The sequence below is a fragment of the Alligator mississippiensis genome, chromosome 2 (assembly GCF_030867095.1).
Source record: "Alligator mississippiensis isolate rAllMis1 chromosome 2, rAllMis1, whole genome shotgun sequence".
Taxonomy (NCBI): Eukaryota; Metazoa; Chordata; order Crocodylia; family Alligatoridae; genus Alligator; species Alligator mississippiensis.
The window spans coordinates 119,700,239-119,713,263 of NC_081825.1; positions in this window are offsets into that span (position 1 = coordinate 119,700,239).

Here is a 13,025-nt window from a genome sequence, read left to right on the forward strand (position 1 = left end):
CCAAACTAGGACATATGGTAGTACTGTTATTTTGCAGTTCCCTGTGTGCACTTACGAGCTTTCTCAATAAATCTCCAATTCAAAAAAGAACTTAAGCTTTACTTCAGTTGCACAAAATGTAGTGGAGTTAGGAGTTTAATGTTCTTAAGTGATATTGCAAACAGGCAAAGTCTTATACAAGTTCCTTTTTCTGACCTGGTACCTAAGGTTCAGATTCTGGCATCTTGACTTTCACAGGGCACATCTATACAGGATATTTACTGAAGAGTAGACAAATTAGCTCCACAGTAAACCTCCACATCTACAGGTGTGCCCCATTAGGCACATGTGTAACTACAATACACATATTGTATTTACAATAAATGCAAGTACTACAGTAAATATAAATACTAACCTGCTGGCGAGCTTTTTACTCTACAGTAGTGCACATGTAGATGCTGCCCTGGCTGGCTGGGGCACGAGGGTGCTTCAGTGCAGGGGCTGCCTTCCAGCTAGCCCTGCACTGGAACACCCTTGTGCCCCAGCCAACCCTTCCTCAGCATGTTAAGTCAGGGGGTGAACAGCCCCAGCCTGGCAGGCTGGTCCCCAGAGCCCCCTGCCAACTGGGCCTCTTCTGAACCAGCTCAAAGGTCTGCAGTCCCAGGTGCACATACAAACGGCATGCCCAGGACCTATAAACTCTGTAGCAATAAGGTGCAGAGTTCATTGGTTTGCATTAATTGCACGTGTAGACATGCCCACAGAGTACCATTTTTCTCTTCAAGTAGCTTTTTTTTATGAAGTGTTTTCCCGTATGATTCCCCAACCATTTTGGAACCAATGGAAAAGCCTCTTCTTCCAAAACTGTAATATTTCTTATTCTAGTGAAGAAAGATAGCTCCTAATCAACCACTTTCTTCCTGCAGTTCATCTTGCAATTCCATTAAATCTTTCAGCCTCCTCTATTTACATCTTTATTTTCACCACATTTAGGTAATCTGTGGGGTTTCACATTGTTCTAGTTTAGGTCCATTGTGAGACATCAATATAGCTTTGACAATGTACATGAAGTGGAACATTTTGGTCTATAGCAGCAATGAAAACAGATGGGAAAGTAGAGCCCTGTGTGACGTACAACATGCAGAAATGTGGATCTCTACAATTAATCATGGAATACTGCTGACAAATAAGTGACAGTAATTGATGCAGCCCTTTGAGCAACAATCTGAAACTACTGCAACCTGGGAAAGCTCATTCATTTTTTTCTTTTGCTAGTGGTGAAAAAGTGCCTTGTTCAATTGCTGATCAGTGCTGCTTTATGATGTAACCATGTCAATGACAAGCTCTAGGGTAACGGGGTATAACATTTAACGGTATCTACCTGGCTAATTTCTGTGTATTTTCTAGTACTACAAGATATTGACATTGGAGCTTCAATGTACTGGTCATTTTAGAACGAGATGTAGAGCTTTTGTGAATGGGATGTGTCATTTCTTTTCAGTGCCCTAAATCAGATCCTTTATGGTTTACTTCTAGTTCAGACTGGTCAGGTCTACCCTAATAATAGTAACATTTAAATGACTTGTATCCTTATGTTACTTTATTTAGGTGGCAGTATTAGGTTTCCAAGACATTCAGTAGATTCTAGTGATGGGACTTCCATCCCCAGGTACGATTTCATCTGTGCTCTGTCTCATTATATATATGCAATTGCCAGAATTTCCAGGAGCATCTTCTTGCAGTTTGGATGTATAATAAATTGGACCTTTGTCTGCTGCTCAGCTCCAACATACTGCTTATCCACAAGGCTAGGGAATGATATGCATTTTCTGCTGCACACCAGAGGAAGAAATCAAGGCTTCACTCAGGACCATCCACTTGGTGAAGGTCCCAAGTGTATTCCTTTGCCAGTAGGCACCAGTTCATCCTGCCACTCAGCAAAAGTTTTCTTTCATGTGCACCTGGCATCACAACAAAGAATTTGGCTGTACTGAAATGAGACCAAAGCATTTCAGTATTATTACAGTAAAAGACCTGCTGAATGGGGCTTCATATGATCATACCATTTTCAGGAGGGTTACCCTTCTCCCCCATTTAGATCTGAAGCTGTTTTTCTTGTATTAAAAAAAAAAATAACTTTTCCCTTATGTTTTGTTTGTGTTTCTTTTTGCTTTCTCAGCATCACCCTACTGCAGCAAACAGGTGCACACAGCTGCAAGACAGCAAGAACAAGCCCAGCTGGGAAGCTTGAGCAGCAATGTGGAAAGATGTGTGAATAAAAAGAAACATACACTTGGACTCCTACAGCTTGTTGCTTTGTTTATTCTTTATACAGTAATGCATCTAACCAGGCATGCAAAGCCAGTGGGACAAACGCATTGATATACAAACATAATTACAGTTGGAAGAGATCATTCAACAAGTACAAAATTAGAGAAATTCTTTTCTTGTTAGAATTTCCAAACGCTATTGGAAAGGAAGATATCATCAGCCCTACTTTACAGACAAGGAAACTGAGGTACTGGGTAGATAGTGACCTTATTTTCTGCTGTGCTGAATACTCCTATTGGTTTGCATGGGAACTGTGCTTGCTTGGGACCTCTGTGAATCAGATCCATTATAACTACATAATTTGCACTTGGTGTTCAGTGAGCCAATAGGAGAGCTCAGAACAGAACCACATTGCCCTGCCCCAAATCAGAGTGGTAACACTTTGCACAGGGGTAATTGCAGTGGGCGCAGGCCCATGTGAATCTGTTCAAGTTCTTTGTGCAATACAGGACATCATTAACTTGCCTAAAAGGTTTATTTAAAACTACAAATGTGCTTAATAGAAAGGAATGGAACAAAATGAATAATAAAACAAGGAATAAGAGCTGGAGAGTCTATCATTGTGAATCCAAAAGAGAAACTTGGAGATTGTTTCTGACAGGAGAAGAAAGTGATGATGGAGCCAGGATTGTGCAAGTTTGTGCATCCCTATAATCAAACAAACCCACCAAACCATTTTGAATTCAAAATGTCTCTCTTGATCTTCATTTAATTCATCCAGGACCTGAAATACAGGGGAAAAGTCCAGTGTCTAGAACGTCTACTGCTGTCACAGTTTCCTAGTTTTTTCCTGAACACACTTCAGGCTATTTTGTGAAACCTTCCACAGCTGTTAGCATATATTGATTGCCAGCTTCTGTTTCATGTTCAGACCCCAGCAATGTGGTCTGTTAGTGCCCCCTTGAGATACAGCAACACAAGCATCACATTTTCTCCACCAGTTGTTTACATCTTGCCGCCTTTTCAGCCAATAGAAATTTTCTGTAATTTTTTCCAACCCCTAAATATCCAGCAGTTTTAAAATCCTGACAACCTCAGAACCCCCTTCTTCAGTGTAACTAGGGCAACCAACTGAAACCTCTATTATTCACTGTTTCCCCTCTTCTTCAGTATAGTATTTCTCTTTAAACTCCAAGATTTCCAGTTCTGACCAGAAAACTTTTACTGTGAGATTAGCAGGGGATGCTACTTTCCAGGATGACTGTATTTACCAAATGTTTTTCAAATGAGTGGCAACAACAATATTGGGATCCTTTCCTACAACCCTACATTCACTGCTGCAGTGCTGAACCAAGAGTGTTTACGCTTCTACAAATGAGAGAAAGAGAGGAGATCACCATCTCTTCCAGAGTTCATTCATCCCCTAACCATGCAATTCCTTGTTGTTTTGCTTGGGGAAGTATAATTAGTCCCCCAACACGACTGCCTGCACAAACACCAGAGTCGTCATGCTGGTGCCCAGGCTTGTGGTAGCTAAAATCCATAGCACTGCATTTTCTCCATCCATCCAACATGCTGCCCTTAAGGATTTTTGAATCTGAAGACATAGTCTGTCCTCACCATATACCTCCTCTATTACAAACAGTGGTGAACGTTTCCCATGGATTTCACCACTGCCTGGAGTTCCCTTTTGGATAATACAATGATTTTTCTCTGGAAAACATACAATCTTTACAACAATAAGTCAACTACCTCTGAAGTCCATGTTTTTGTATCAATATTGCCACCTATCTTCAGCATTTGGGCTAATATGAACAGCGTTTGAAACATGAGTATGCCAAAAAGGAACAGTCACAACAGCCTTTTAAAGTCAGAATATTCTAAATCTTACTCAGCTAACCACCAACATGGATTTCTTTCCTTGACCAATCTACACAAAGATTTTGTAATATTGGCAGACCCACAAATAAAGCTTCTGCAATAAAAGCTGAGTACTACAAAAGTCTTGTACCTCTGTGGTTGTCTGGGGAGTTGGACAGTTTTGCAGGGCTTCAATTTTCTTCTTGTTAGTGGAAATATTCCCTCATCACTGATTGTTGCCAAAGGCAAACTACCTCTTCTTGAATCAACTCACATTTCTTTGGGTTCAATTTCAGATTGGCAAAGAGCATTTGTAAGGCCAGCCGTTCTAATTCAAAAGTTTGAGCATGCAGCAGGATATCATCTTAGTAAAACAGATCAAGCGAGGCATGCCATGCAACCCATCTCTCAGCTCTTTCTGGGAAGAATCCAGATGCTGCTTTAATTTTTGTTGTGAGGCCTCCAGCTCCTCTTTTAGACCATACTTTTTTTTTCTTAAAGTTTTTCACTGTTTCAGGTCCTGTTTTACTCTTTCAGGACAAGAAAGGTCCTGTCCTTTCTTTTTCTCTTCATTGCATACAAATATTTTGGCTGTATTTCATTAGTGTGAAAATTGGCTGACCATTTCTGTCCTTTAAAGCAAGGTCCTACTTGTTTTCCTACCATTACCCCTTTCTAAACTGAGCAGTTGTTAAAATTTTGGGGTCCTGCAGGTTGTTTCAGTTAGGAGGGATGACTGATGATGTCATGCAACCCTTGAAGCAATCCTGTTAGTTTACAGTGAATGCACACAGCCTTGTTTCACTGAACTCAGAAAGGCTTGACAAGTGGAAGAGAGGTTTTTTTGGTTGGAGTTGTAAGCCTCCTTTAGCCACCACTTAGCTTAAAAATTACTCTTGCCCAAGGCTTTTTCTCAGAGCTTTTTTTTCACAATACTTTTGCTGGCTATCTGCTTAACTTTTGCTCCCTTTTAATGTCAATTTATCTGCTGGTTCTCTCAGATAAATAGGCATACACAGCTCCACCAAACAGTATCCAGGGGAGTCCCTCCTCACACACAATTCACTTTCGTAAGTAGCCTCATGTGTAGCTTTGGTTTGTGTGGTTACATAGGTGCATTTGTATGTATGTGTACATGTGTGCTTATTATTAAATACATGTTTGGGAAATGCAGATTGTTTCAGCTACCTGATTTCATAAAAGAGTTTAATGGCTTCTTACTGTTACCCTAAAAGAAGGACAAGTGTTACATCCACCAATTTCAGTCAGGTTCAACCCAATCCATAGAATACCATGATTTCATAATAACCTCCTTCTCATTCCATATATAACTTTGCAACTAATAAAAATGATCAGTTGTGTTCAGGTGCAATGGCTGAAAGAGGAAAGAGCAGAAACTCCTAAGGAATATCCTGGGTTTAATTTTCTTCTTTTCCATGTGCCTAACATCCTTCTAGGATTAAGTGCAGCATCTTGGCTATTATTGTTATGTTTGTAGTACTTCCTGAGCACCATTGAGACAGCTGCCAAGAATCATTTTATGATTATTTTTTCCCCTTCTGCATGCAACATTCCCAGAAGTGGGATAGTGAAGCCAAATCATCAGGCACCCCTGATTGTACTCTCATGCACACCAAAGACAAAGGTATGGAGACAGCACCTTGAGGGGGTACCTCAAGAGCAGCTTCCCTGCCTCATTTATGGGTTTAGTACATATCTGTCAGAAGTGAGTGGTTGGGGCATTCTTCTCATCCATAGTCTCAAGTGAGCTAGGGAAGTGGTATAGATGTAACCTATGTAAAGACCATAGAAGATATACCAGTAAAGAACTCCTAGATGGCTTAGGACTGTAATCTTGTCCATACCACTATAGTGATCACAGAGAATGGGGAATTGCATGTCATCACACCACTCAAGTCTGGAGACTTGCTCTAAGACCTAAAAATTCATTAATGAGGCTGTCTTGGGCTCATCCCCAGTGACTGCTCTCAGGTCTACAGAAGACCAAGGGCTTAAGAGGAAGATAAGCCTGGAACAGCCTTATTCATCAATGTGCAGGTGTGGACCTTGCCTGCAAACTTGTGTTTGAGGGGCAGGATTGGCCACATCCTCACTGGGACACCCTGCTGGTGTGGTATAAACAGGTGCATGGTGTCCTGCAAAATGGGTCTCAAGGAGACCTGGCAGATTTTCATAGCTTACTCTCCACTGAGTTTGTGGTAACATGGACTTCGGAGCGGGCAGACAAAGAAGTTAGCAACTGAGAAAGAAGGATTAGGGAATGTGTCATTTCAAATGAGTCTCATGTTATAAGTGGAAGCAGGATGTGATAAGAGGAGTGGACCAGTGTAGTTTGTAAAGGATTAAAACCTTCTGTTTTCTTTGCTGTCATGGGACACATCCACACATGGAGGCATGTGCGCTTGCAGCAGCTCAAATAAGAGTGGCACAAATTTGTGCTGGGGACTTTTGCCTCAGCACATGTGCCTGAACATGCACTTTGGTACATGCCCACTTGGGGCAAATTGACCCTACCCAGCTCCTCCCAGATCTGTGCTGGCCCCAGCAGTATAAAAAGCTGCCCTGGCAAGCAGCTCAGGGCTACTTGCTCTCAGGAACTTCTGGGGCTCAGCTACTTGGTATCTGGGGACACTACTCCTTGTGCCAGCTGGACTGCTGAAGCAGCCCTATCCTAGAATGGCCCCTGCATCCTCTACCCACTGCAGCAGTCTGGCAGTGGGGGCTGCTGCCTGGCTATGACCTGCTGCTACCCGCGACAGCATGCGTCCCCCAAGGTTGCATGCCTGCCAGACCCAGATGGGATCACACGGATACCTGGGCTGTGGCATGGGCACTGTAGCAGAGCAATCTGCACCTCTGGGCCAGTTATCAGTGGGCTGTGGCTGCACAGTTGGCCTTTATGCAGCACTGCTGCCATGTGTGCCCCCTCCCTGTCATCTGGGCAGCTGTCGCCTGGAAGATGTCCTAAGTGTGGTGGACTGCTTTGAACTGTCGAAGCATGTCCTCCTGGCTCCAAATGGCCAGGAGGTCAGCCACTCCATTTGCCCTCCAGGTGGGTCCCAGGTGCCATACCTAAGCAGGCTCCTCTGCCTGGGTCCTGCCACTTGCTTCACTAGCAGGAATTTTGGTGTTGCCTATTAAAAACCTGCAAACTCTCTGATAAAAAAATCCCAAACACGCTCTTTAAAATACCTCAAAATCCATGTTCTTCCACAATTAAAACAAAAGACCACAAGAGAGAGAGAGAGAACACTTGGGCAATATTTTATTGATATATTTACAATTTTAAAGCAATTTAAAAGGCTACCAGTGTCTCTATCGTTATAATAAAATAAATTCTAATTATGCTTTGATGTTTGCTTATGGTTTTCTTATTATAGAAAAATTAGAGCTCCCCCTCATCCCTTCACTAACCAGGATGTGGGGACATCTGCCCCTACAGCCACAGCTCCTGCCAGCAGGTGTCATCCTATATGGCAGCTGGGCATGCTGAGTGTGTGATGGGGGGATGTGAGGTATGTGGGTGTATGTGAGGGAATGTGGGGTGTGTGGGAGATATGGGGGTGGTGGGGGGATGTGAGGTTTGAGGAGGGGGCTGCCACATGCCCAACCCCCTGCACTACATAACCCTCAGTGCTAGCAGCAGCAGCCAGCCTGGTCATCAGGGCCATATCCCATGTGCAAGCACAGCCCCGTAGCCATGCATCACCTCCTGACCCTATGGAGAACAAGCCCAGCCTGGCCTGGCCCGTCCCACCCCGCTAGCATGCGCCTTTGAACTGGAGCTGCAGGTGGTATCAAGAACTGTCCCAGTCCTGTTCAAAGGCTTACTAGCAGGGCAGGCTGGGTCAGGTCAGGCCAGGCCCATTCTTCCTGCACAGGCAGCACTGCAGTGGGCACAGCCTGAATGGCTGCTGCTGCCAGCACTGAGGGCCATGCACCAGAGGGGATGGGGGGAACAGGCATGTGGCGGCCCCTCCTCAAACTCTCCCATGTACCCCACATCCCCCCACTCCCCTGCCACTCCCCACACACCCCACATCCTCCCCACACACTCACCTCCACACCCCCAAACCCTCTCAACCACACAGCTCCCTGCTTACCTGGGACAGCACCTGGGGTTGGGTCACAATGCAGCCTTGCCCCACTTCTGTTTGCCCCGCACATGGAGGCAGTGTGCTAGGGCACCAGAAGCACCACAGAGATACTCTTGCTGGATGCCATAGTGTCTTTGGAGGTCCCAACTCCAGCTTGCCTCAGGGCACACTGTAGAACTGTGCCCTGTGCCATTTTTTTCTGGGGTGGTTTTTTTTTTTTTTTTGATGCCTGGAAATTCAGGTATCAAATTTAGAGCCTGCGCTGCAGATATGTAGTGCAGGGAACATTTTCTCAGCATGCCTCTTGTGGCATCTCAAACTGGTTTGAGATGCTGCAATGGGCATTTATGTGCTCATCTGGATGCACCCACAGTTTTCATCCACTTTTTTCCCCTTAGTGAATCAGTAACATCAGTGAAAATATTACTAGAGATGATTAAGAAAAGACAAAATTTTTGCTTTCGCTCATTTCCTTCTTTCTCTTCATCTCTCCCTTCCCCCCTCCCTCCCCACCGGCCTTCCTTAAGTTGTTGTTGCTGTTTATAGCCTCAAGTTCTCAGCCCTTACTTCCCTGGATCTCTTGCTCTGTGTTAGATCTTCCTCCAAGAAAATTGGAAAGATGTACTCATCTATTTTCCTTCCAAGTTTAAGAACAAAGCAAAAATGAGTGCTTCATTCCCTGCTGATTTTCCAACTTGAACCAATATTTTTTACAGTGTTTATGGAAGTTTTTCTCCAGAGACACCTGCCAGAACTTGATCCTTCCTTATACTTTCACTGTGGTGATCATGCATTGTTGCTGATTATTGGGGTAAGAAAATGTTACAGCAACTGGAAGAAGCCAAAATGCATTTTTCAGTAACAGCTAATGCTTGCTTCACATGTGAATTTGTTTTAACATAGACTTCAGGTATTTGAAGAGTGGTATTCCCCTGGGCTTTAATAGATCACACTGGCCACATCCACATGAGATGCTTTACTTGAGATTAGAGCACATTACTGCACAGTAAGTGTCACTGTCTATACATGCAGATACATACTGTCTTACTGCACAGTAAGTTGCTCTAATTGTGCGTGAATTTGCTATCTGTAAATACAAGTAACAAATTTACTCAGGGATAATTACTATGCAGTATGGCACATGTAGACAAATTTGCTCCTGGTCCGCTGGCAGCAGGGGACAGTGGATTGTTCCCTGCCCCCAGGAGCTGTCTGCTGTCAGGGCAGGCTTCACCACCAGAGCCTAGGTGGGGACAATGTTCCCCTGGCCCAGTAGCAGGGAGCTCCCACCCTGCACTCTGCATTTGCAATCGCAAAGTGGGGGTTGGGAGATAATTGTTCCCTGACCAGCTGGGGGCTCACTGCTAGCTGCCCCACCAGTGGATTGGGGCAGGAGGCTGGGACCTGCCCCTTCTCTGCAGCTCTTTCCAAGCCCCCTAATCATGATCAGGGAACCAGGGCCAGGAGCTTCCTGATGCTGAGGCAGGGGGACATTCTCCCTGTCTGGACTCCAGTGGCAGAGCCTGCCCCGGCAGCAGGAAGCAATCTCCCAGCCCCCACCAGGAGATGACTGTGCTACCTGCCAGGCCCTGAACTAACACCCAGTAAGAGCCTAGAGCTCCCACTGCTGCTGCAAGGGACTGGTGCAGGGCCTGAGGAGTGGACTGTCAATTGACTTCATGGCTCATTATGATCTACCTGCTCCCCTCTAAACTCTCTATTCCACAGATGTTAACAACACTCTTTTCTTTTTAATGATCATCATGTTCCACCAATCAAGCTATCCTTTGTTCTGCAATTTTGCTGTCTGCTCATTAGTTAGCTGCTCTTGGTACTGAAGCACCTATTTCATAGTCCTGTAGATGGTTTTTAACTCATTCCTATGAAGTTCTATTCGTTTTTGCTTCAATCTTAAATTTAATAATACAGCCCTAGACCCCTACCACATTAGTAAATCTTATTTTTAGCTGGAAAAAAAATGTGTTTTTTGTACCTATGTGCACCCCCCCTTTTCAAAATTCTAGGTCTTTTAATACATACATGTACTTAGTCTCTTCTCAGATTCAGTAGTCTACAACTACACTGTACAATTCAGATCTTCAGTCCAGGTTCTAGTTTAGGCAGAGCATCCCTATTTAGAAAGTACCTAAGAATTTGTACAAGTGCTTTCCTGAAATTGAGCCTGAGAGACTGACTGAAAATAGAGCATTTAAACAGTGCCATTTTAAACAGTGTATCTGTGTGGAAGTGCATGACGCTATGTTTGAGGCATCTGTACTGCCTGGCTATTGGTATCTAGGTGAAGTTTAAGATGGAGGTTTTGATTAATAAAACCCTTGGTGGCCTGTGACCTTCCTGTTTGAGAAACCCCAGTGCCATATTATTACATTAAAGATCAAATAAGGTACTTCTGCTTAAGCCCTCTTCTGCACCAAATACGAGGCAGTGGGTAAAATGCTCTTTGAAAAGCCAACTGGGATTCAAGCACCTTCTCCATCTGAAATAGCCTATGCTAGCTAACCTTCCAAGCATATGGCAAAAGTCATCAGTTTTATTGGTCTTCTGGGAATAGCTGAGGCCAAAAGGTCTTTGGTTAGAGTATATAGCATATACTTAGCTGTCTACTTGGTGGTATGCTTAGTTTTATTTTGTATTTTACTACTGGGTGATATATCTAGGGATTTCACATTTAATTTTTGTCAGGTCATGGATAAGTGCTTAGAAAGAAATGAATGGCAACGTGTTCAAAATGGTCAAAGCAAATTGGCTCCTACCAAGGTTTTATAAGTCTTGTGAGCTATCGTCTTGTCAGTGCCAATGGTAATAGAAGAGGCAACTAGACACCAAGTATGCAAGGCATTTGAGCATGTGTTTGTAAGGCATTTGGGTGCTCTGAAGATTTTTAATTAAATCTGATTAATGGCATTCATGGACTTTTGGAGATTAAGTGATATGTTTATTGACAATGCTGATTAATGAAAAATATTTACAAAACTGTGGGGGGAAAACTGTATTTGTTTATTGCAGCTATCTTGTGAGGAAAAAAATGACCACAACAAACACCAGGAAAGCATCTCATGTGTTGATAAATACTGGCTATTAAAGGGTATCATGTGTATATGTATGTGTCTATGCACACACACCTATGTAGTGGGACGATACCGTTGCTTTAAGGTTGTGTAACACTATTATTAAACAACAAAGGAACACTACATTTGATCTAGATATTTTTTAGATATTTTTCTTTCAGATTCATAATTCAGGTATAAGTAGGAGACTGAATTCATCAATATAGAGTGACTCAGATAATTCATCGTTCTTACAAAAAAAAATATCTTTAATAATAAAATTGTCAGAACTTCTCCTTAGTGACAGGAGCCTGAATCTTCTGACTTCCAATGGGAATGAGGATCCTAAGTTATTTATACTGTTAATTCTTTTCCATATTAAAATATGTAGCTTCTGTTCTACCTTATTAATATTTGACTATGTAATATACAGCGCTCCAGTCAAGATCAGGACCCCACTACTCTAAGCCTAGGAGAGCTTGAGATCAAAATCAATAAAGGAGACAAAGGAAAGATTATTATTTCTAAATTATAATTGGAGAATGAAGCCTAGAGAGATTATTACTTTGGTGAAGACATCTCAGGAAGTTTGTGACGGAGCTAGATTTTGAAGCCTCACCGCTTGGGTCAGAGTCAAGTGCTTTGCCTTCCCTCATTTGAGGAACAGTTGAACTGTTCAAAATATTGATGGTATTTAAGCAGTCACAGCTCCATTACTACTACTACTACTTAACCGGCCAAATTCTGCTCCCATTTAAGCAAGTAAAGTTTTTGTCCTTCATGGAAGGCTTTTTAAATTGCACATTTTTTTTAACACCAGCTGACCCCCTGCCCAAAATAGTGCACAAATTGTTTGTTTGAGCATACTTACTGGCAAGGAGTACAACATCCTCTGTGATGTGGGCCACCAGAAAAGGATGCAGTGAAGTTTGGATGTGACTGTAACTCAGCCAGTATTTAAGAAAAAAAAATCCCAAAACAATGATCTTCTTGTTATGGAGATCATTAATGAAACATCAGCACTGTTTTGCAAATGATACCACGTTGTGATCCAGCTGAAAAAACAGCCTCGTGTAACCCAAGTAGGTTGCGTAACATAGGGACTGGAAAAACAAACTGCTTGAATTTTCAAGGAATATTTACTTTTTAACTAAAACTGAATGAGCAATCCATAATGAATAATACATTTTATTAATTTAACTTGTTTTTTCTGCTCAAAGAATATTTGCCAGGGGACTCTAATTTTCTCATATATTAGAAGTTCAGATTTATTTGACAATTTTTTTTTCTTTTTTGCATTTTTGAAATGCACACTGTACAAATATTTTCAATAAAAGTTGTATTGATTACTTCTGATTGGTCAGATAAATCATATAGTATTCTTTCCTAGTGGATGAAGGTGCAAGAATAAATGCCTATAGATAACTGAGGGGAATGGGCAATCTATCCGATAGATAGCTTTTTCTATACAATATCTTCAGGGGATAGAATCATACAATAATAGAAAATGAGGGTTGGAAGGGACCATAGCAGGTCATCTAGTCCAACCTCCTGCTCAGAGCAGGACCATCCCCAACTACATCATCCTACCCAATGGTATGTCTAGCTGGGTTTTGAAAACCTCCAAGGATGGAAATTCAACCACCTCTCTAGGTAACTTGTTCCAGTGTTTTACTACCCTCCTATTCTTTGTAATATCCAACCTAACCTTCCCTTGCTGCAACTTGAG